The sequence below is a fragment of the Euprymna scolopes genome, chromosome 36 (assembly GCF_053919585.1).
Source record: "Euprymna scolopes isolate OS-2025 chromosome 36, ASM5391958v1, whole genome shotgun sequence".
Classification (NCBI taxonomy): domain Eukaryota; kingdom Metazoa; phylum Mollusca; class Cephalopoda; order Sepiida; family Sepiolidae; genus Euprymna; species Euprymna scolopes.
Window position 1 is genome coordinate 93,157,499 of NC_136517.1, and position 22,956 is coordinate 93,180,454.

Here is a 22,956-nt window from a genome sequence, read left to right on the forward strand (position 1 = left end):
CATGGTCTTCTTCGAATCTAATGTGAGTAAAACCTGTTTAGACGCCCTCTGAGATAATCTAGACATCTAAGTTCTACTATGACCTTGTTCTCTCAACATCTAACATTGAACACGTCCTTGAGCCTTGATAAGTTGTGTCTTCCCTAGTAAAATAATGCAAATCATTGTTCCGCGTGATGTTCGTAACAATTAATTGATCAAATTTTGAGATTTTTAGAATATGACACATTTATACTTGCAGTTACCAAAATACCACATTCACTCTATCTCTGTCCTACAATTTAAATGTCTTCTCTTATTAGCATTATTAGCCAACTCGCCATCGCTTCGCTAAATCAACATAAAAAAAAAACATTTTATTCATAAGTTTCTTGTAAATAAAACAAAATCATTCGCTCATATTCATATCTATATAATAAAACATTAACGGTGGAATTATATATATATATATATATATATATATATACATATATATATATACATATATATATATATATATATATATATATATATATATATATATATATATATATTGGTTTGATTACCACGACTTTATCGAATTGATTAACCATGCATCGCTTCGAAAATAGTGCTACGGGGTACATTAAATAGATTTCCAGACATTTTGTACAGGCGTTTAAATTGTCGTAGACTCTTGAAAATTCAATATCTTATTGCTGTGACTGAATTATTTCTATGATTTCAGGTTCAAATGAATAGCTACAGCAGGAATTGGAATACACTTTACTACACTATACACAGCTCGTGAATTTCAAAAATTCAATGTGAACGTGAGGACACTTTAGAAGAACGATATGCAATAAAATTCTGTTTTTAACTCACGAAAAAATGCCACAAACTCGTATGAAATGCTTCAGGTTGCTTTTGGGTCATAGTTGTGTGATGGGGAACCAACATGCATGCAGGGATATGTATTTGTGACGAAGGGTTTATCGGAATGTGTGTACGTGTCACTAAATGCCTATGGTGGTTCTTCACTGTCTGAACCCTAAATGTTGTTACAGTCCATGTATGTTCCTAGTGCTGTGATCGTCCAAATGTTCATATGTGTGTGTGTGTGTCTGTGTGTGTGTATCTGTGTCTGTGTGTGTGTCTGTGTGTGTGTGCGTGTGTTTGTGTGTGTGTCTGTGTGTGTCTGTGTGTGTGTGTCTCTGTGTGTGTGTCTGTGTGTATCTGTGTCTGTGTGTGTGTGTCTGTGTGTGTGTCTGTGTGTGTGTCTGTGTGTGCGTGTGTCTGTGTGTGTCTGTGTGTGTGTGTGCGTGTGTGTGTGTGTGTGTGTCTGTGTGTGTCTGTGTGTGCGTGTGTCTGTGTGTGTCTGTGTGTGTGTGCGTGTGTGTGTGTGTGTCTGTGTGTCTGTGTGTCTGTGTGTGTCATACATGTATTTTCGACATACCTTATTTTCATACGTCGTTGATCTTGGTCAATCTGGGATTCATCTTGTTCTTGGAGGAGAGGCTTGAACGAATATTCATTCACTTCCAAGAACGCTGATTGTATTTTATATTATCTTTATTTCACTTTCCAGAATATCGACGCAGAAGAATGGGAAGCGTAGCCTCGTAGGAGATGTCCTTTTCTCTTCCTTGCAACCTCTATCCCACAGAGGAGATGTTGCGAGTTTGTCTCTGGTGTATCGTTATTTTCATGGAAAGTGTTCGACTGAGCTTCAATCTATGGTCCCCCCTCGCCAAACTTTCACAAGAAACACTCGTCTAGCTGTAAACACTATCAATAATTCTCCCCCACTCTTTATCTGTGCCTAAACTTAAACGTAAATTCCATGAACAAAGCTTCTTTCTTAGAACTGCACGCCTGTGGAATTGTCTTCCGTTTTCCTGCTTTCCGGCTGACTACAATATGGTTGTCTTCAAGTCTAACGTAAATAAGTTCTTGATGAGCCGTTCCATATAAGTTATCAAATTTACCAAATTTTCATTACTAATGATTACTATATTGTCCAATTTCTACTGTACACTCTTTAACCCTTATCCTTGAGTGGCCTCTTGGCCTTGATAATGTGGTGATGCCTATGTAAAAAAAAGTGAATATCTTTGCTTGAGTGGTTAATTCTAGGTCACCATTCTTAGAGACGTCAGATCCCTCCCCGGTAAGGGGGGGACGACCTGTTAAACCGTCTGCCCTGCTCAACATCCAAATTCCAACTCCAATGTGGTCTCCAGCTAACCTGATCACATGGTAACATTTACGTAGTTCCGTCAGCTGATCAGATGCTTCCGGTGCCACTTGTCTATGATATGGTTTTATTATATTTTGACAACTTTTATCAACATTCTTCATATCAATCTCTTGTTTATCTCTCCAGTTGGATAGATAAATCGAGACGGATACATACAGAAATAGATAGATAACTAGATCGATAGATATATCGATATTACACATAAATAAATAGATAGACCGACAGACAGAAAAATAACTTACAAATACTTTCTTGTGTTCGATCTACTACATAACACCATCTTGCATGTATCAAGTATCAGTTTTTGAGTGGCATAAGAAATTCAAAGAAGGCAGCTAGTCTGTGAGGGATGATGAGAAGTGTGGGAGGAGTAAGGAAGTCAAAACACGAGAGTTGATTGGCCAAATAAAGAATTTCATGGATAAGGACCGTCCTATAGAGACAATAAATGCACAGTTTGATGCACACAAAATTATTCATGGAGAACTGAAGATGCGGAAGATTTACACAATATTTGTCCAAAGAGCATCACTGTCAGAAACTGGCAAAACATTCTTCAGCCTCACTGTTGTCTAGATCTTGCTCGTTTGGTTATTCCCTAAGCTTAAGGAAAACATTCGTGGTTGCTGTTATGAAATAATTTGGGAATCGAAAGAGGCTGTGACGATGGTCATTGACACGCTCACACGAAAGGACTTCCATGATGGACTTTCCAGAAGACGTTGGAACGGCATAAGTACATTGCAGCCGGAGAAGGTTACTTCGAAGGTGACTAAAGTTTCATGTGTATACTATGAATAAAAACGTCGATGCGAAATATAATTATAAAATTATTCTACCAAAACCAAAACTCCTCCCCCTCCTCCTCGCTGGAGTCGCTTGGCTACGAATTCAAAATCGCATATTTTTTCTGTAGGCTATTTTTGAACCCAGTCAACAACGGGTACTTTTGCTAGTATATATATATATATATATATATATATATATATATATATATAGAGAGAGAGAGAGAGAGAGAGAGAGAGAGAGAGAGAGAGTGTTCATATTAAAAAATGTGAACATTTATTACAGTTATATTGCTATCAAAACAAATTAGATCAACACCTATTTATTTTCTTCCCCATGAAAGCAAAATTTGATACAAGGTTTTTTAATGTGGGGAATATCCAGTCCCCAGAAAAGGGGCATTCTGAATTAGGAGTCAAAATTTAAATATTGCCTTGTGTTACGGTACGCCCTTTGCTAATTCCTGCCCTCTGATGAGAAGGAGAGTATTTCTTCGAAACTCCGCGGATTAAGGACTATCCACTTATCTTGTGCTTCCTTTTTAAAATTAAATATGTTTTAACTCTTTTTCAAGATCTCTTTTAACATGTTTTATTAATCATTTGTTCATATATATAAATATATATATATATATATATATATATATATATATATATATATATATATATATATATATATAGATAGGAGAGATTAAATGTTTGACGTGCAATGTTTAATATCACAACTCATCAGTGCGGCTAGACATATACCTTTTCCCAGCCGTGGATCGAACCTACAATCATCGTGTTGACAGTCGGCAGCTCTAACCTATAACCCATAAACATTTCTCCTCAAATTCCTATTAAATTAGCAGTTGCCCGTCGCACAGGGCTCAAACTGTCAGTTTGTTTACAAACAAACAGTGGGCTTCACTCATTCGCTTAATATATATATATATGTATATATATATATATATATATATATATATATATATATATATAAAACTACATAATTTACTCACATAAAATTAATATACGAAAGTATAGATTTATGCGTAAACTAAGTATTTACTTCAAAAGAAGTGATCAATACGTAGGAAGAGCTAGTTAGTAAGTTATAATATATATATATATATATATATATGCATATATATATATATATATATATATATATATATATATATATACATATATATTTCATGATTTTCTTGGAGTCAAAAAACTTTATTAAGGCAATCATGAAGGGAAGACGTATTCCTTCGGAATTCATTTTATATTAAAAAAAAAAAAAGACCGAGAAGAAAAGGAAAAAAAAATAAAAGTAGGGATAAAAATAGTATATATATATATATATAATTATATATGTGTTTTTTTTTTTTGTTCAGGTTTTATTTTTTTTGTAAATTTTCAAATTCTTATATAAGTCCCCGGGTAATTTCCGCGTATATATTTTTTTCCAAATAAGACAAAAGAGACAAAAGGTTGCCATTAATACATAATATAAAATATAGTTTAATGCTGAACGTAGTTTTTTATATTAACTCTTTAATTTATTCTTGAATTTTTTTAAGAATGCCTTATATATATTTTTCCCAAATAAGACAAAAGAGACAAAATGGCTACCATTCATACATAATACAAAAAATAGTTTAATACTGAACGTAGTTTTATATTAACTCTTTAATTTATTCTTGATTTTTTTTTAAAATGTCTTATATATTTTTTCCAAATAAGACAAAAGAGACAAAAGGTTGCCATTAATACATAATATAAAAAATAGTTTATTACTGAACGTAGTTTTATATTAACTCTTTAATTTATTCTTGAATTTTTAAAAAAAATGTCTTATATATTTTTTCCAAATAAGACAAAAGAGACAAAATGGCCACCATTTATACATAATACAAAAAATAGTTTAATACTGAACGTAGTTTTTTTATATTAACTCTTTAATTTATTCTTGAATTTTTTTTAAAAATGTCATATATTTTTTCCAAATAAGACAAAAGAGACAAAAGGTTTCCATTAATACATAATACAAAAAATAGTTTAATACTGAACGTAGTTTTTATATTAACTCTTTAATTTATTCTTGAATTTTTTTTTAAAAATGTCTTATATATTTTTTCCAAATAAGACAAAAGAGACAAAAGGTTGCCATTAATACATAATACAAAAAATAGTTTAATACTGAACGTAGTTTTTATATTAACTCTTTAATTTATTCTTTAATTTTTTTAAAAAATGACTTATACATTTTTTCCAAATAAGACAAAAGAGACAAAAGGTCGCCATTAATACATAATATAAAAAATAGTTTAATACTGAACGTAGTTTTTATATTAACTCTTTAATTTATTCTTTATTTTTTTTTAAATGTCTTATACATTTTTTTCCAAATAAGACAAAAGAGACAAAAGGTCGCCATTAATACATAATATAAAAAATAGTTTAATACTGAACGTAGTTTTTATATTAACTCTTTAATTTATTCTCGAATTTTTTTAAAAAATGTCTTATACATTTTTTCCAAATAAGACAAAAGAGACAAAAGGTCGCCATTAATACATAATATAAAAAATAGTTTAATACTGAACGTAGTTTTTATATTAACTCTTTAATTTATTCTCGAATTTTTTTAAAAAATGTCTTATACATTTTTTCCAAATAAGACAAAAGAGACAAAAGGTTGCCATTAATACATAATATAAAAAATAGTTTAATACTGAACGTAGTTTTTATATTAACTCTTTAATTTATTCTTGAATTTTTTTAAAAAATGTCTTATACATTTTTTTCCAAATAAGACAAAAGAGACAAAAGGTCGCCATTAATACATAATATAAAAAATAGTTTAATACTGAACGTAGTTTTTATATTAACTCTTTAATTTATTCTTGAATTTTTCAAAAAAAGTTCTTATACATTTTTTTCCAAATAAGACAAAAGAGACAACAGGTCGCCATTAATACATAATATAAAAAATAGTTTAATACTGAACGTAGTTTTTATATTAACTCTTTAATTTATTCTTGAATTTTTTTAAAAAATGTCTTATACATTTTTTTCCAAATAAGACAAAAGAGACAAAAGGTTGCCATTAATACATAATACAAAAAATAGTTTAATACTGAACGTAGTTTTATATTAACTCTTTAATTTTTCTTGAATTTTTTTTTTTAAATGTCTTATATATTTTTTTCCAAATAAGACAAAAGAGACAAAAGGTTGCCATTAATACATAATATAAAAAATAGATTAATACTGAACGTAGTTTTTATATTAACTCTTTAATTTATTCTTGAATTTTTTTAAAAAATGTCTTATACATTTTTTTCCAAATAAGACAAAAGAGACAAAAGGTCGCCCTTAATACATAATATCAAAAATAGTATAATACTGAACGTAGTTTTTTATATTAACTGTTTAATTTATTCTTGAATTTTTTAAAAAATGACTTATACATTTTTTCCAAATAAGACAAAAGAGACAAAAGGTCGCCATTAATACATAATATAAAAAATAGTTTAATACTGAACGTAGTTTTTATATTAACTCTTTAATTTATTCTTTATTTTTTTTTAAATGTCTTATACATTTTTTTCCAAATAAGACAAAAGAGACAAAAGGTCGCCCTTAATACATAATATAAAAAATAGTTTAATACTGAACGTAGTTTTTATATTAACTCTTTAATTTATTCTTGAATTTTTTTAAAAAATGTCTTATACATTTTTTCCAAATAAGACACAGAGACAAAAGGTCGCCATTAATACATAATATAAAAAATAGTTTAATACTGAACGTAGTTTTTATATTAACTCTTTAATTTATTCTTGAATTTTTTTAAAAAATTTCTTATACATTTTTTTCCAAATAAGACAAAAGAGACAAAAGGTTGCCATTAATACATAATACAAAAAATAGTTTAATACTGAACGTAGTTTTATATTAACTCTTTAATTTATTCTTGAATTTTTTTTAAAAAATGTCTTATACATTTTTTTCCAAATAAGACAAAAGAGACAAAAGGTTGCCATTAATGCATAATATAAAAAATAGTTTAATACTGAACGTAGTTTTTATATTAACTCTTTAATTTATTCTTGAATTTTTTTAAAAAAATGTCTTATACATTTTTTTCCAAATAAGACAAAAGAGACAAAAGGTCGCCATTAATACATAATATCAAAAATAGTATAATACTGAACGTAGTTTTTATATTAACTCTTTAATTTATTCTTGAATTTTTTTAAGAATGCCTCATATATATTTCTTCCAAATAAGACAAAAGAGACAAAAAGTCGCCATTAATACATAATACAAAAAATAGTTTAATACTGAACGTAGTTTTTTTTTATTAACTCTTTAATTTATTCTTGAATTTAAAAAAAAATGTCTTATATATTTTTTCCAAATAAGACAAAAGAGACAAAAGGTCGCCATTAATACATAATACAAAAAATAGTTTAATACTGAACGTAGTTTTTATATTAACTCTTTAATTTATTCTTGAATTTTTAAAAAATATGTCATATATTTTTTTCCAAATAAGACAAAAGAGACAAAAGGTTGCCATTAATACATAATACAAAAAATAGTTTAATACTGAACGTAGTTTTTATATTAACTCTTTAATTTATTCTTGAATTTTTAAAAAAATGTCTTATATATTTTTTTTCCAAATAAGACAAAAAGAGACAAAAAGTTGCCATTAATACATAATATAGAAAATAGTTTTATACTGAACGTAGTTTTTTATATTAACTCTTTAATTTATCGTGAATTTTTATTTATTTTTCATCTATTACTTTTGTATTTCTTTCAAATTATTTCTTGCAGTTTATTTTTTGTCATTTTTTGTCTTTCTGCTTTGTCAAGTTACTATCGTTTTCTGTTTTTTTTATTTTATTAAACTTAATTTTTTTTTTTTCTATCGTCCAAATTAGTTTTACGCCAAAATGTAAATTAAAACAAAATGCTTTACGATATCGTAAACAATTTGTTTTTCGTTTAATTAAGTTTAAAGGCTCTGGCGATAACTATTTTCCTTTCTAATTAATTTACTCATTTTTTAAAGTTTTAATTAAATTAGTTAAAACAATTAAACTTTTCATTTTCTTCCGAGAAAACTTCTCTGTCGAGCGTATAAGAACAAAAATTAGCAACCAGATTTTTGTAAACATGCAAAATAAAGCCCGATAGACCGAAAGATAAGCAAACAAAGCCTTTGTATGATCGCTTTTCCTTACAAACATTTGTTTTCGTTTGATAATCCAATTTAGAATTATTTTGATAATTCGATCTGCTGTTCTCATCGTGAATGTTATGTAATCTTGTCGTTAATCTTCTTAAACTGTGTCTTTTCATTTTAACACTCGAATCCGACACTTTGTCTGAGAGAGTCGCTACGAAACAAATAAAATAAAGAAATTCGACACGGCTTTATTTTTCAGTTGTAACAAAAGGCCTTTATTACCGATACTTTTCAACAACGCATTGCATATCGTTTTAAAAGTCTATTATTTCTTCCACATAGTTAACAAAACTCTATCGTCTTGGCACGTGCTTAAAAGTCTTTCACGCCACCACGGTACCACAAGTGCATCTCTCGCCGGCGCACACTTTGTTTTGTCTGCCGTCCACGTGTGTCTTTTTTCTTTTCTTTTTCTTTTCTTTCTCCGCTGTGACGTCACCTCGCACATCGTCTTGGTCATTTTTATTCGTGTCATACGACTGCTACTGCTGCTACAAGCCGTAGCGACTCTGTTACAGTAAAACTCACAGCGTTTCGGCCGATGTAATCGCCAACTCTCTTCAGGCGTACACTATCGAACTCGAGAATCTGTTCAGATTTTTAAATGGGATTTTTCATTTTAATCCTTGTGTGTGTGAGTTCGTTCCTTATATATTCCGAAACGGCTGAACAGAATTTCTTCAAAATTTATAGAACTTATAATATAATTCTGTATAATTATAAGTGTATAATTCTGGGAGTGATCTTAAGTTTTATTAAGTTTTGCTTCAGAATACCTCCGATGATTACCAATAATCGATAATCGAAACCGTTATTTTAATTTATCTATCATCGGTAAAGCCATTTTTTCCATTTTGTCGTTTAGCAACAATGATAGAATAACGGGCCGAGAAAATTCTATTGTGAGTAAGTTGATAGTATATTTTTCTTTCTTTTTTCTTTTTTTATTTTTGCATGGCGTGGTCCGTAGGTTCAAACCCCGCACGTAAATTGCTTAATGTTTTTTTTTTCTCGTTAACGGGAAGTTTTATCAAATAATTTTCGTTAACGAGAAGTTTTATAAAATAATTTTATAAAAGAAACAGTAGTTTCTCTACAGTGCAATGTAGGCATGTGAAGCTTCCTCCCGGGCGATTTCATGGATTTCGATGACAATAAAAATATAGGAGTGCGAAATATTTGTTGATCATCGTTCAATCCCGGGTAAGGTCGAATCTTTCTGTTAGTACTTAATACTGCCAAAATTGAAGATTGAACTTTCAGCCTCCAGAAAACTGTCATTTAGAACTTATTATTGCTTAGCATTTTATCCGTGACACCAAAGGTCATAGTTAACTGAACGAAAGAATAGAGTGTTCCGTTCTGATTAAAAAAAAGCCGATAGCCATTAGTCGCGTGCTCTCGTGTAATGAATGAATGCGTGAATGTAGGATTGACATGAAATTCTTCAAGATAAACTAAACTGACCGAAAAATGGGCTAAAATGACTTGAATAAATAAAAAGTAAATGACTTAGAATGACTTTAATGAACTTAAGGATGAATTGAATGACCTTAAGAATGACTTGAATGCTTAAAAAATAACTGGAATCCTTCAAAAACAACTTGAATGATCTGGAGAATGACTTGAATGGCTTTGAGACTGACTGGTTGTAAAGTGGGTGTAAAGTGGGTGATCATTTTACATTAAATTAATACAGAAAAGTGATCCCCCACTTTATATCACAATAAGTACAGCAATAAGAACAGATGGTATTTATTTGCTCCCCCACCGAGCAAATTAGGCACAAGGCCGATTTTTAATGTGAGGAGTGAAGGGAGGGGGAAGGGGAAAAGGGGACCAGCTCCCGAGAGGTGGGAAATGGGAGCTGGTTAATATTCAGGCATGTAAGGTTGCCCCCACATCTGGTCTTTGCTAGTCATAGCTAGTCATAGCTAGTCATAGCTTGCAGCATCTGAAGAACAGATACTACACTTTGATCTTGTTTATATATTTTATTGAGAAAGAAAAAATTGAACATAAAAAACGTACAAAAAATTCAATTCAACAAAATTAGGCACAAGGCCCTACAAGAAATTGGGAGGGGGAGGGTACAGGGTCTTTTTGACTATGTAACAGATGAGACTTTGAAGTCTTACTCTTGACTGGCAACATTTACCAAAATACCTCAATCACTCTGTGGATCCTAATCTAACTAATAACCCCAGCGTTCAATGTAAAATTTAACTATGTACAATTTGTATATTCATTTCTGTATGTTGTGTGTGCATTTTTTTTTTTTTTTTTTTTTTTTTGTGTGTGTGTGTGTATGTGTGAGAAAATAAAGTTCGATTTCATTAGAAAGAGTTCTTGAATTAATTGGCATAAAATGTTCGTGGAGTGGGAAAAACTAATGAAAGTGTTCATTTCAAAAATAAAGAAAAAACTACTAATGTGTTGTTAGTAAGACCCCCCTGTACTATTCTATGTGGCTAGATCCCCCACTGTTTTCCGGGGAACCGAAAACAAGCAGAGCATCCCTAATGGGGTTTGGGGAAGTGGCCTTAATGGAGGTGGGAGAAAATAAAGCAACGGATGGAGGGGGTAGGAAGGTGACCTCTGAGTAGGGGGATGACCGGGGGCATCAGAAAATAAAGATGAGGAGCAGGGGGGTTGGGCAGACTCAGAGGTTCTCTAATACCAAAAAATAAAATCAGGAACAGGATCTCATTTGTACCACCAGTCAAGAGTTACTTTACTGAACTTATAATGCTAACCTAGGCGGGATGGGTTCCGTAGGACCCAGCACCGCCCATGCCATGCCTAAGGAGGGAACACGTATTGAAACTTGGCTCCTCGACGGATGCACAAACTAGTGCTGTGCACCCACCTCTTGTCAAATTCCACTCTAGGCAACCTCTTCCAATCGCATCTGATCTTTACTTTAAGCAAATGTTTAAAGTAAACGATCAGATCCCGATCAGGAACAGATGTCCCTTCGTGGACCAACTTGAGGCGCGCGATCCAAATGGTCATGCGCGCTACTGCTAGGATCGCCAGGAAAACCAAACTTTCCTCCCTGGGGAACGGCGGCTCCATGTTGTACACAAAAGTTCCTACGTCGAGATCGAGCAGACACTCGGCATCGATGCGAGCTGTTACCCCCTCGACGTACTGGCTGTATCCGGCTGCAACTAAAAAACGCGTGCTCGATTGTTTCGGGCTCGCGTTCGTCACAGCACGGACAGAAGCGACTGGTATGTTCTTTATACCGGAAAAGTACGTCGAAGAGGGGCAGCGCATTTCGAACCAGTCGCCAAGTCAGGGAGAATTCCGAGTTATTCAGAACCTCCCGTCCCGGCGCCCAACGCCATTGAGAACGGACAACCTCCATCGACCATCCCATCCGCCTACAAAGTGGATCCTTCGCGGTCCCCTCCACTAAATCCCGATGCAGTTTCTTCCTTGGCTGATCGAGGACATTGGTCCCCGGCAAAGCTCTAAGAGCGGTTCGGCATTCGGAGAAGAACTTGGACTTCCCCTTCGGTCTACGACGACCTTCTACCGAAGGGTTGGGTTTGAGATTGGGAAACGAGTTCTCAACCACAGGGACCCAAGGAGCGTCTCCTTCAAGCGAACGACCCAGGAAAGCCAATCTCTCGGCGTTTCTATGACACAAGAGACTGGGCTGACCCAGGCCTCCCTCGCTCGGACTTTGAACACAGACCTCTCTGCAGACATAATGCTTACCCTCGTTCCACAAAAGTGAATCAAGGCGCCCTTGTAAGCGGGTTAGTCGTTCTGCAGGGAGAGGAAGTACAGACAAACGGTAAAGGATGAGCGGAAAGACGTATGTAGCACACGCCTCCGCCCGACCCTTCAAGGACAATTTCCTTCCAATCCAAGTCTTTACTGACGATTTGACCTTAGACTGTACTTCCGACCAATTCTTTTCCAGCTGAAGTCCCGGTCCAAACCAGACACCGAGAATGCGGACCGGTCCATCGGTCCAGCTGAAAATACCTGGAAGCGAGTTTACCCCGGTCCAGGCCCCCAACCGCAGGCCAACAGACTTGCTACGGTTGAAGATGGCCCCTGTTACTTCTTCGTATCGAGCGAGAGCCTCGACCACCGCTTGAACGTCCGTGAGGCAAGACACGAACACGGTGACGTCATCGGCGAACGCGGAAACCCTGGCTCGTGTGCCTCCAGGGAGAGCTATTCCGCGCAGGACTGGTGTAGCCGCCTCGTCCCTTAACTTGCGAAGGAGGGGTTCCAACGCCAGGACATACAACAGAGGCGACAGCGGACAACCCTGTCGCACCGACCGAGAGACAGCGAATGACTCCGACAGCTTACCGTTGATCTGCACCGCTACCGTCGGCCTGTCATACAGAACAAAGATCCACTTGCGGAAGTCCGGATTAAATCCGGCGGCCTCTAGCACAGATCCTAGGAACCGATGGTCGACCCTATCGAATGCCTTGGACTGATCCAAACTGATCAGCGCGGCTTCGGCGTCGTCTTCTGTCCCCTCTATGATCGAGCGTATCAAGTGCAAATTGTCTTGAATCGATCTCCCCTTCACAGCATAAGTCTGGTCCGGTTCGATCAAGTCAGTGATGACAACCTGCAAGCGATTCGCAAGAATCTTTGCCAAAATCTTTAACTCTGTGTTTAGCAGAGTCAAGGGCCTAAAATCATCAAAGTTTTCCCTCCCACCATGCCGTTGACCTTTCCTCAGCAATGTGATCACACCCTTGGTCACCTGTCCAGGGATGGAACCCTGGGCAAACCAATGGTTGAACATATCCTTCAGAATAGGGACCAACATGGGCGACAGCCTCAAGTAAAACTCGTAGGGTAAACCATCAAGACCCGGGGATTTGTTATAGCCGACCTGCTTCAACGCAGTAATGACCTCATGTTCAGTAATAAGACCATCACAGCTAGCCGCCCGAGCCGCCGTGAGGCGGGGCGAGTCAGCCAAATAGCTGCCAAACTCATCAACCCTGAGTCCGGGTAGTTGGGTGAAGCGCACCGATAGATGCTCCCGAAACCCCTCGCAGATCTCCCGAGTCGATACTAAGGGGTGTCCTTCCAGGTTATGTACTTTACGAATGTACCCATCCGAACCGCGCCTTAAAGCAGCCTTATGCTCAACAGCGTCAACATTCACAGCCTCGTTAGAAACTTTGTTTAACCTAGCCCTAACTACTTGACCTTCATACCGCTCGCTAGCCAAGCGGTTGAGATCTTGTTTAGCTAGTGCTAACTCTAGGGGGTCCCCCCCCTCCACCGCCCGGGTCAGCTTATCCTCTAAACGCTTCTTTGCCTTAGCCTTATCTATCGCGAGGCGTTGGCTATACTGGACAGAGAAGCGCCTAATTTTGGCCTTGAGACTAACCCACCACTTACTCCCTGTAACCGCCCCCACTAAAGCCCGCTGAATTAGCTCAGTGAGCTTCAACCGGTAGTCCTCCAGCTCCAACAAGGTGCTGTTGAACTTCCAGTATCCGGCCAGTTTAGGCCTAGCACTTAAGCTCAAACGGGCCATAACAAGTTTATGGTCCGAGTGTCCTAGCAAGTGGAACGTGGGGCAAGATAGGAAGTCTACATCGCCTCTTCTAACTAACATCCGATCCAAGTAAGTGCTTGGATGGGAAGGCACTACAGGATGCCACGTCCACATCTCCCGCCCAGGATGATCCAGACGAAATCTGTCGACGAGATCGCACGAGGCTATCAGGTCAGACAGACTGCTGTCACACCACGCCGACCCGCTAGTCCCCCCGACCTTATCTATTTTGGGATCAAGGATTGCATTCCAATCCCCCATTAAAACTAACCGTTCCGGATCCACTAAGAAGCCCTCCAACCGTCGAAAAAAGGTTGCCCTCTCTACAGCAGCATTGGGAGCATAAACAGCAACAATCCGAAAAACACTACAATTAACAGCAACATCAACAACAAGCGCCCGCCCGTCCTCGCCTGCGTGAACAACATTCACCGACGCTGACAGGGTGCGACTCACTAGCAAGGAAATTCCACGACTATAGGTATTGCCATATGCTGAGTAGACATCGTAATCGTTTACCAGCACCTGACAATCCGCGTCACAAACAAAGTGGGTCTCCTGGATAGCGGCAATATCTACCTTGAGGGACACCAAGTCTCTCACAACGCGCGAGGCCTTGCTTCGACACCTGATGCCCCTCACATTCAATGTAGCCAAGTTCAAAGACATGATCACTTACCTCAAGCACTGTCACAGACGGGTCTGAAATCCTGGGCAGTGAGGACATGGCAGGCCTGGCCAAGGCTGCCGGTAAGTAAATCCGATGAAGGTGATCCATCCTTGGCCACGCCCCCCACGTCCAGGGGGAAGGTTAGTTTGAGTGCCCTGTATAGCGATGGGTGTACATACATGGGGATTCTACCCTCACATTTAAAGAAAATGTTGGTCAGCGAAGGATGGTCCCTATCCACCAGCTGCTGGCCTGGGATCGCATTCTTCGCTGCCTTAATCATTGCCCACATTCCTCCAGTCCTAGCGTCCTTGTCGACCCTAACGAAAGTGGTCAACAAGGGAGCGTCCTTGAATTTAGTGGGGTCTGTTACTAGGTCTCCACCGACTTTTTCAAAGTTTTTGAGTTTATTGTACCGGACCTTCTGTTGTCCTTTAAGGTCCGGAGCCGGTTGGAGAGGGTCTGTTTCACAAATCCTGCTTCCTGGCAGGAAGGGGAGCTTTTTGGTCCGTTCAGTGCGGACTTTGGGAGTGGGGGAGGGGACCTCTTTTGGTTGATGGGGAGGCTGAGCGCTTGGGGAGGGGGTAGCCTGCTCGTTTTCTTCTTTTTGGCTCCTGTCACGGGATGAGGGGCGGGAAGAGTTTCTTGGGGCCTTTATAGGAGAGGGGGAAGGTTGTTCGGGTTGCTGGGGTGTTGGGATCACAGGGGGCTCATCCTGTGTTGTTGTTGCGAGGGAGTCCTTCTCAGTCTCAGTGGGGGTAGGAGGGTTTGCGCGTGTCTTGCGGCTTTTCCTCCTCCTGGCCCTCCTGATCTCTGTTGCGCTCAGGGCCATAGAGACTGTTGTTGTCTCTTCCTCTGCCTCTGACGCGGCCTCCTCCTCAGATTCTGGTAGTTTCCTCTTGTTTGAGGAGGAGGGTGTCTGTGTGTCCATTTTCTCCGTCTCGCTCTTCGGTTGTTCTTGGTCTTGGGTGACTGTCTGCAAGGATGGCTGTTTGTTGATCTTGCCTTTCTTTACAACCGTCACCCAGCCTGTCGGTGCCTCTGGAGGATTTGCGGCCGGCGCGGGAGCAGCGGCTTGATTTGTTGTCACGCTTGTTCCCGCCGCTTTTGTGGGCTTCTTCCCTCCATTCCTCTTTGGACAGTCCTTCGCCATATGCCCTTGTTGTGTGCACAGCCAGCAATGAGGCCTCCTCCCTTCCACTATAAGGGAGAGTGTCCACTCTCCGAACTTGAGTGTGGCTGGGATGGCGTAGAATCCAGCCTTGTCCAGGACCATCTGTACTTTGTAGTCCCCGGTCATGATGTTTCTTAATCCGCGGACCGGGGTGACTTCCTCTACGTCCCCATACTGGCTTAGGATAGCCCCCAGTTGTTTGGCCTCCATATAGCAGGGGACGTTTAGAGCAGAAACATTTGCTCTCCTCTTGTTCATATAGATGGGTTGGAGCTTTATGTTCCTGCTCTGATGGCAGGTCCTGGACAGCCTGACTGCGTCTTCGGAGGTGGGGAGCAGAACATCCCACTGTGCGTAACTCCTTCTACAGATGTAGTTGGCGGGAATGTTCTGTTCCAGCAACACGTTCATCATGGTGTCCTTGTTGACGCCCGTCAGACCCCTTGTCTTGGTGTCTGAAGTTATCAGCGAGAGCACTCTTTTCTCCAGAACTTCCACTTGACCCGGGAGGGGTTGGATGTTGTTCCCCTGGGTATACTCCTTGTAAGTGGAGTCGAAGAGTGCTCTGTAGTCTTCGGGCGTCAACTTCCCTTGCTGCTCTTTGGGGCCCCATGCCGGTCCTCCATCCTGGTGGGTGTCAGCTGGACTCGGGTTGGGGGGCGTAGCTGGTGTTGTGGGGCTCTCTCCTGTTATGGGCATTTTTGGCTTCGGAACTGGGCCGTTACCAGGCAAAGTAGGCCATTGTGTCTTTGGCGTTGTTTCGTCCTGGCTTGGTTTGCTCTCCGGGCCGCTCCCCTTTCTTATTTTCTTTTTTTGCTGGGTGGCTGTCCCCTTGGGGGATGGAGGTGTCTCCCCTTCTGGTGCCGTGTTCCCAGCTGGAGCCTTGGTGGGTACTGTCAAGGGTGTCTCTCCTTCCAGCTTGCTTTTGTTACCACTGGCCGGAGAGTCACCCCTTTTCCGTATTTGGTCCTCTTGGGGAGTGTTGGGGGGCCAATCACTGTCTTCCCCGCCGAATAGTGAGCAGATGGAGGCTATTACATCTTCATCCAGCGCCTCGGTTTGGTCCGCGGTGCTGTTTTCCTCCTTTTCTGTTGGGGAGTCGCCCTTAGGGGGAGCGGGGGATGGGTTCCCCGGTCTTCCTCCCTTGGTTCTGCCGTCCTGGGGTGCAGCTGGTTGGCTGGGTTCTGCACTTTCCCCAGCTAGTGACTTAACGGCAGCTTTTTCCGCTGGGTTGCCCTCGTGGGGAGCGGTTGCAGGTGCTTTTCGGGGGGTCGCCGCGGGCTGCGGCCCTACCCTCCCGCTTTCTTCCAAGGTCGCCGCGCGCCGGGGCCCTACCTTGTTTCCTGGCGCCGTCTCGCCGGGAGATGCATCAGCTCCCTCACATAGGGAGTCGTTCGCAGTTGAGATGCTGCGCATTTGGGGTGACGTACCCCTCCTGCCTGGCATCGTGGCGGTTGCACTGGCCGCTGGCGCGGACCAAAGTGTAGTGGGGGAAAAGAAAACCCAGGGGAATGGAGGGGGGGAGGGGGAGGAGCGGACTTTGAAGAAATTAGAGTTTTTGACTTCCCCTCACGGGGATGTCGGGTTAGCAGCTCAGATCCCCCCGCGAGGGGGGAGAGCAGAGAAGAAAGACGCAGTGGGTGCTAGCGGGTCAGAGTGCCGCGTCGCAATTAAGAGAGAGAGGGGATAGGCATCCCTGCCCACAGAGGGGAGCAGAAACGAAGCACCCGCCCTACCCCACGTCACCCTACCCACTAACTAACCCCAACGGAAGCGAGAAAGAGAACCCTGTCTGCTCGATCCACTGGGAGAGCAGCGAAGATAGACAAAGTTTGGGCCTGGCAGGTCAGAGTGCTGCTCAGGCAATTAAGTGTGGAGAAATTAGACCATCCCCTGTCTCTAGAGGGAAGAGACCGGAACGAAGAAAAAATGCATGCAAAAAAAACAACAAAAGCAGGTCTCAACTACCAGCTAGTGGTGCTGGTCCCGAGATTCCAGTCTCCCAAAAGAGGGGATCGGTTTCCGGGTCCAAGCTCCCACAAATGTGGAGTCGGTCCTTTAGGTCCTGACTCCCCAAAGGAGGGGGTCGGTCCTTGCTAACGAAAGTTAGTATGAAAACACCTTAACCTAGCCCGAAAGCCCGGTGGCGGAAAGTTTAGTAACTGAGAGAACAGATACTACACTTGGATCTTGGCCAAAAGGCCAAGAAAAGGGTATTTATTTGCCCCCCCTCACGAGCAAATTAGGCACAAGGCCGATTTTTCATGTGAGGAGTGAAGGGGAAATGGGGAACAACTCCCCGGGGAGTAGGGGAGCTGGATAGTGACAATCGGTATGAAGGGTTACCCCTACATTGACCAAGGTCTTATATGTGGGGGAAACTCCAAATATGGTCTTTCCTTGGAGTATCTGCCGGAACAGATACTACACTTTGATTTTGGCCAAAAAGCCAAGAAATGGGTATTTATTTGCTCCCCACCCGGGCAAATTAGACACAGGGCCGCTTTTTCATGTGAGGAGTGAAGGAGAAATGGGGACCAACTCCCCAGGGAGACGGGGAGCTGGATAGTGCCAATTGGTATGAAGGGTTGTCCCTACATTGATCAAGGTCTTATATGTGGATTTGCTCCCACATATGGCCTTTGCATGCAGTATCTGCCGGAACAGATGGTATTTATTTGCTCCCCCACTGAGCAAATTAAGCACAAGGCCGTTTTTAATGTGAGGTAAAAACCAGCTCCCCTAAAAGGGGTCACTCTGGTTACCAAAAATAATAATTGTCCCAGTATAGAGGGTTTCCCCTCCATTGACTGGTACAAATTATCTCAAGTGCAGTATCTGCCGGAACAGATACTATACTTTGATCTTGGCCAAAAGGCCAAGAAAAGCTTAAAAAGCTAAGAACAGCATCTATTAAGAACAGACCTTAACCAAAAAGGCCAAGCACAAAAGTGTTACGGACAGACCGACCGATAGACCGACCGACCGACCGACCGACCGGCCGAGTCACTTATAGAGTCGCTTGAACGCAACTATAGACTAAAGATGGTTGTACAGAATCTCTGACGATTTTTTCAGTTTTGACTTTTTTTGACCCCTTAAAAATTAGTTTAATCGGCCAAAGACCCATAAAAGAACGGTTCATAAAAAAATCCAATTATTTGAGACCCCTAGGGCCGTTCTGGGACTTTTAGTTTCGGAAGAGATAGAGTTTGGAAATATGGAGACACAGACAGACAGACAGACAGAAAGACAGGCAGACAGACAGACAGACTTATAGCCTTTTATATATTAGATTTTACTAACACCTTTCGCATATAAACCTGTAAATTTAACAGAAAAATATATTTCAAAAATAACACAAACCAAAATGTTTGCCCTAAAGACGGGGCAATAAATACAAATCCAACTTACTCTTGTGGCCTGCCCTTACAGCATCGTCTCGATCAAAGATTCCTAGCGGTAATAGTCCTGGATATGACCTTAAACTTTATCTAATGATGAGGCCCCAGACACACTTTAATCGACATTGCTCCCAGGTCCACTCTGACCCAGAGTAGAACTACTTGTTAGGGTCCCGACTATAGGTTAAATAGAAAACGACTTTTTAAAAATATATATTCAATAAAAAGATTTTTCTTCAAAATCACTGGATTCGGCACAAACTAACCGGAAAATAGTTGATATGCCGTAAAAAAAAAACCAACCAACAAAACTAGCAATAATAAAATGTAATAGATTATTCACCTTTGCAAGGAGGAACCCATTCCGACTTTATAACACTTTACGAAAACAATATCTCTTGCATTCTTTGCTAGTTAATAAAACCTATATCAACGGTATACCAGTCACTTCCCCCTTTTCAAATATGCAATGTTATCGTTACACCCTGTACATATGCAATTTTATTATTCCAACCTGTACATATGCAATGTCATCGTTCATCCCTGTACATATGCAACTTTATGGTTCTACCCTGTACATATACAATTTTATCGTTCGACCCTGTACATATGCAATTAAATCGTTCCATACTGTACATATACAATTTTATCGTTCAAACATCTACATATACAATTTTATTGTTCAACCCAGTACATATACAATTTTATCATTCCACGCTAAACCTATGCTATTTCAACGTTCCACACTGTACGTACACAATTTTATCGTAGCACGCTGTACATATGCAATTTATCGGTAATCCCAGTACATATGCAATTAACTCGTTCTACCCTGTACATATGAAATTTTATTGTTCCACCCTGTAAATATGACATTTTATTGTTCGACCATATACATATGCAATGTCATCGTTCACCCCAGTGCATATGCAATTTTATTGTTCAACCCTGTACATATTCAATTTTATTGTTCAACCCTGTACGTATGCAATTTTATCGTTAGACCCTGTACATATGCAATTTTATTGTTCCACCCTGTACATATGCAATTATATTGTTCAACCCTGTACATATGTAATTATATCGTTCAACCCAGTATATATGCAATTTTTTTTCCACCCTGTACATATGAAATTTTATCGTTCAACCCTGTACATATGCAATTTTATTGTTCCACCCTGTACATATGCAATTTTATTGTTCCACCCTGTACATATGCAATTTTATCGTTCCACCCTGTACATATGCAATTTTATCGTTCCACCCTGTATATATGCAATTTTATCGTTCCACCCTGTACATATGCAATTTTATTGTTCCACCCTGTACATATGCAATTATATTGTTCAACCCTGTACATATGTAATTATATCGTTCAACCCAGTATATATGCAATTTTTTTTCCACCCTGTACATATGCAATTTTATCGTTCCACCCTGTACATATGCAATTTTATTGTTCCACCCTGTACATATGCAATTTTATTGTTCCACCCTGTACATATGCAATTTTATCGTTCCACCCTGTACATATGCAATTTTATTGTTCCACCCTGTACATATGCAATTTTATTGTTCCACCCTGTACATATGCAATTTTATTGTTCCACCCTGTACATATGCAATTTTATTGTTCCACCCTGTACATATGCAATTTTATTGTTCCACATTGTACATATGCAATTTTATTGTTCCACCCTGTACATATGCAATTTTATTGTTCCACCCTGTACATATGCAAATTTTATTGTTCCACATTGTACATATGCAATTTTATTGTTCTACCCTGTACATATGCAATTTTATTGTTCCACCCTGTACATATGCAATTTTATTGTTCCACCCTGTACATATGCAATTTTATCGTTCCACCCTGTACATATGCAATTTTATTGTTCCACCCTGTACATATGCAATTTTATTGTTCCACCCTATACATATGCAATTTTATCGTTCCACCCTGTACATATACAATTTTGTCGTTCCACCCTGTACAGATGCAATTTTATCGTTCCACCCTGTACATATGCAATTTTATTGTTCCACCCTGTACATATTCAATTTTATCGTTCCACTCTGTACATATGCAATTTTATTGTTCCACCCTCTACATATGCAATTTTATCGCTCCACCCTGTACATATGCAATTTTATTGTTCCACATTGTACATATGCAATTTTATTGTTCCACCCTGTACATATGCAATTTTATTGTTCCACCCTGTACATATGCAATTTTATCGTTCCACCCTGTACATATGCAATTTTATCGTTCCACCCTGTATATATGCAATTTTATCGTTCCACCCTGTACATATGCAATTTTATTGTTCCACCCTGTACATATGCAATTATATTGTTCAACCCTGTACATATGTAATTATATCGTTCAACCCAGTATATATGCAATTTTTTTTCCACCCTGTACATATGCAATTTTATCGTTCCACCCTGTACATATGCAATTTTATTGTTCCACCCTGTACATATGCAATTTTATTGTTCCACCCTGTACATATGCAATTTTATCGTTCCACCCTGTACATATGCAATTTTATTGTTCCACCCTGTACATATGCAATTTTATTGTTCCACCCTGTACATATGCAATTTTATTGTTCCACCCTGTACATATGCAATTTTATTGTTCCACCCTGTACATATGCAATTTTATTGTTCCACATTGTACATATGCAATTTTATTGTTCCACCCTGTACATATGCAATTTTATTGTTCCACCCTGTACATATGCAAATTTTATTGTTCCACATTGTACATATGCAATTTTATTGTTCTACCCTGTACATATGCAATTTTATTGTTCCACCCTGTACATATGCAATTTTATTGTTCCACCCTGTACATATGCAATTTTATCGTTCCACCCTGTACATATGCAATTTTATTGTTCCACCCTGTACATATGCAATTTTATTGTTCCACCCTATACATATGCAATTTTATCGTTCCACCCTGTACATATACAATTTTGTCGTTCCACCCTGTACAGATGCAATTTTATCGTTCCACCCTGTACATATGCAATTTTATTGTTCCACCCTGTACATATTCAATTTTATCGTTCCACTCTGTACATATGCAATTTTATTGTTCCACCCTCTACATATGCAATTTTATCGCTCCACCCTGTACATATGCAATTTTATCGTTCCACCCTGTACATATGCAATTTTATCGTTCCACCCTGTACGTATACAATTTTATTGTTCCACCTTGTACATATGCAATTTTAATGTTCAACATTCTCAATATGCAATTTTATCGTTCCAGCCTATACATATTAAATTTTTTCATTCAACCCTGTACATATGCAATTTTATTGTTCTACCCTGTACATATGTAATTTTATTGTTCTACCCTGTACATATGCAATTTTATCGTTCCACCCTGTACATATGTAATTCTATTGTTCCACCCTGTACATATGCAATTTTATTGTTCCACCCTGTATATATGCAATTTTATCGTTCCACCCTGTACGTATACAATTTTATTGTTCCACCCTGTACATATGGAATTTTATTGTTCCACCCTGTACATATGCAATTTTATCGTTCCACCCTGTACATATGCAATTTTAATGTTCTACCCTGTACATATGCAATTTTATCGTTCCACCCTGTACATATGCAATTTTATCGTTCCATCCTGTACAGATGCAATTTTATTGTTCCACCCTGTACATATGCAATTTTATTGTTCCACCCTGTACATATGCAATTTTATTGTTCCACCCTTTACATATGCAATTTTATTGTTCCACCCTTTACATATGCAATTTTATCGTTCCACCCTGTACATGTGCAATTTAATTGTTCAACCCTGTATATATGCAATTTTATTGTTCAACCCTGTACATATGCAATTTTATTGTTCCACACTGTACATAT

General features: G+C 38.8%; 1 protein-coding gene, 1 non-coding gene and 2 pseudogenes across 6 annotated transcripts in view; 1 reads left to right on the top strand and 3 right to left on the bottom strand.

The window, feature by feature from the left end:
* Positions 1-22,956, top strand: part of LOC145260677 (neuroglobin-1-like) — a 783,991-nt gene that overhangs the window by 30,477 nt on the left and 730,558 nt on the right. The gene's annotated exons all lie outside the window — the stretch shown is intronic.
* LOC145260812 (U2 spliceosomal RNA) lies at positions 17,658-17,855 on the bottom strand. The gene has a single exon (XR_013864374.1). It is a non-coding gene; the product is annotated as a U2 spliceosomal RNA (small nuclear RNA).
* Positions 17,977-18,101, bottom strand: LOC145260880 (U2 spliceosomal RNA; annotated as a pseudogene).
* Positions 18,318-18,530, bottom strand: LOC145260864 (U2 spliceosomal RNA; annotated as a pseudogene).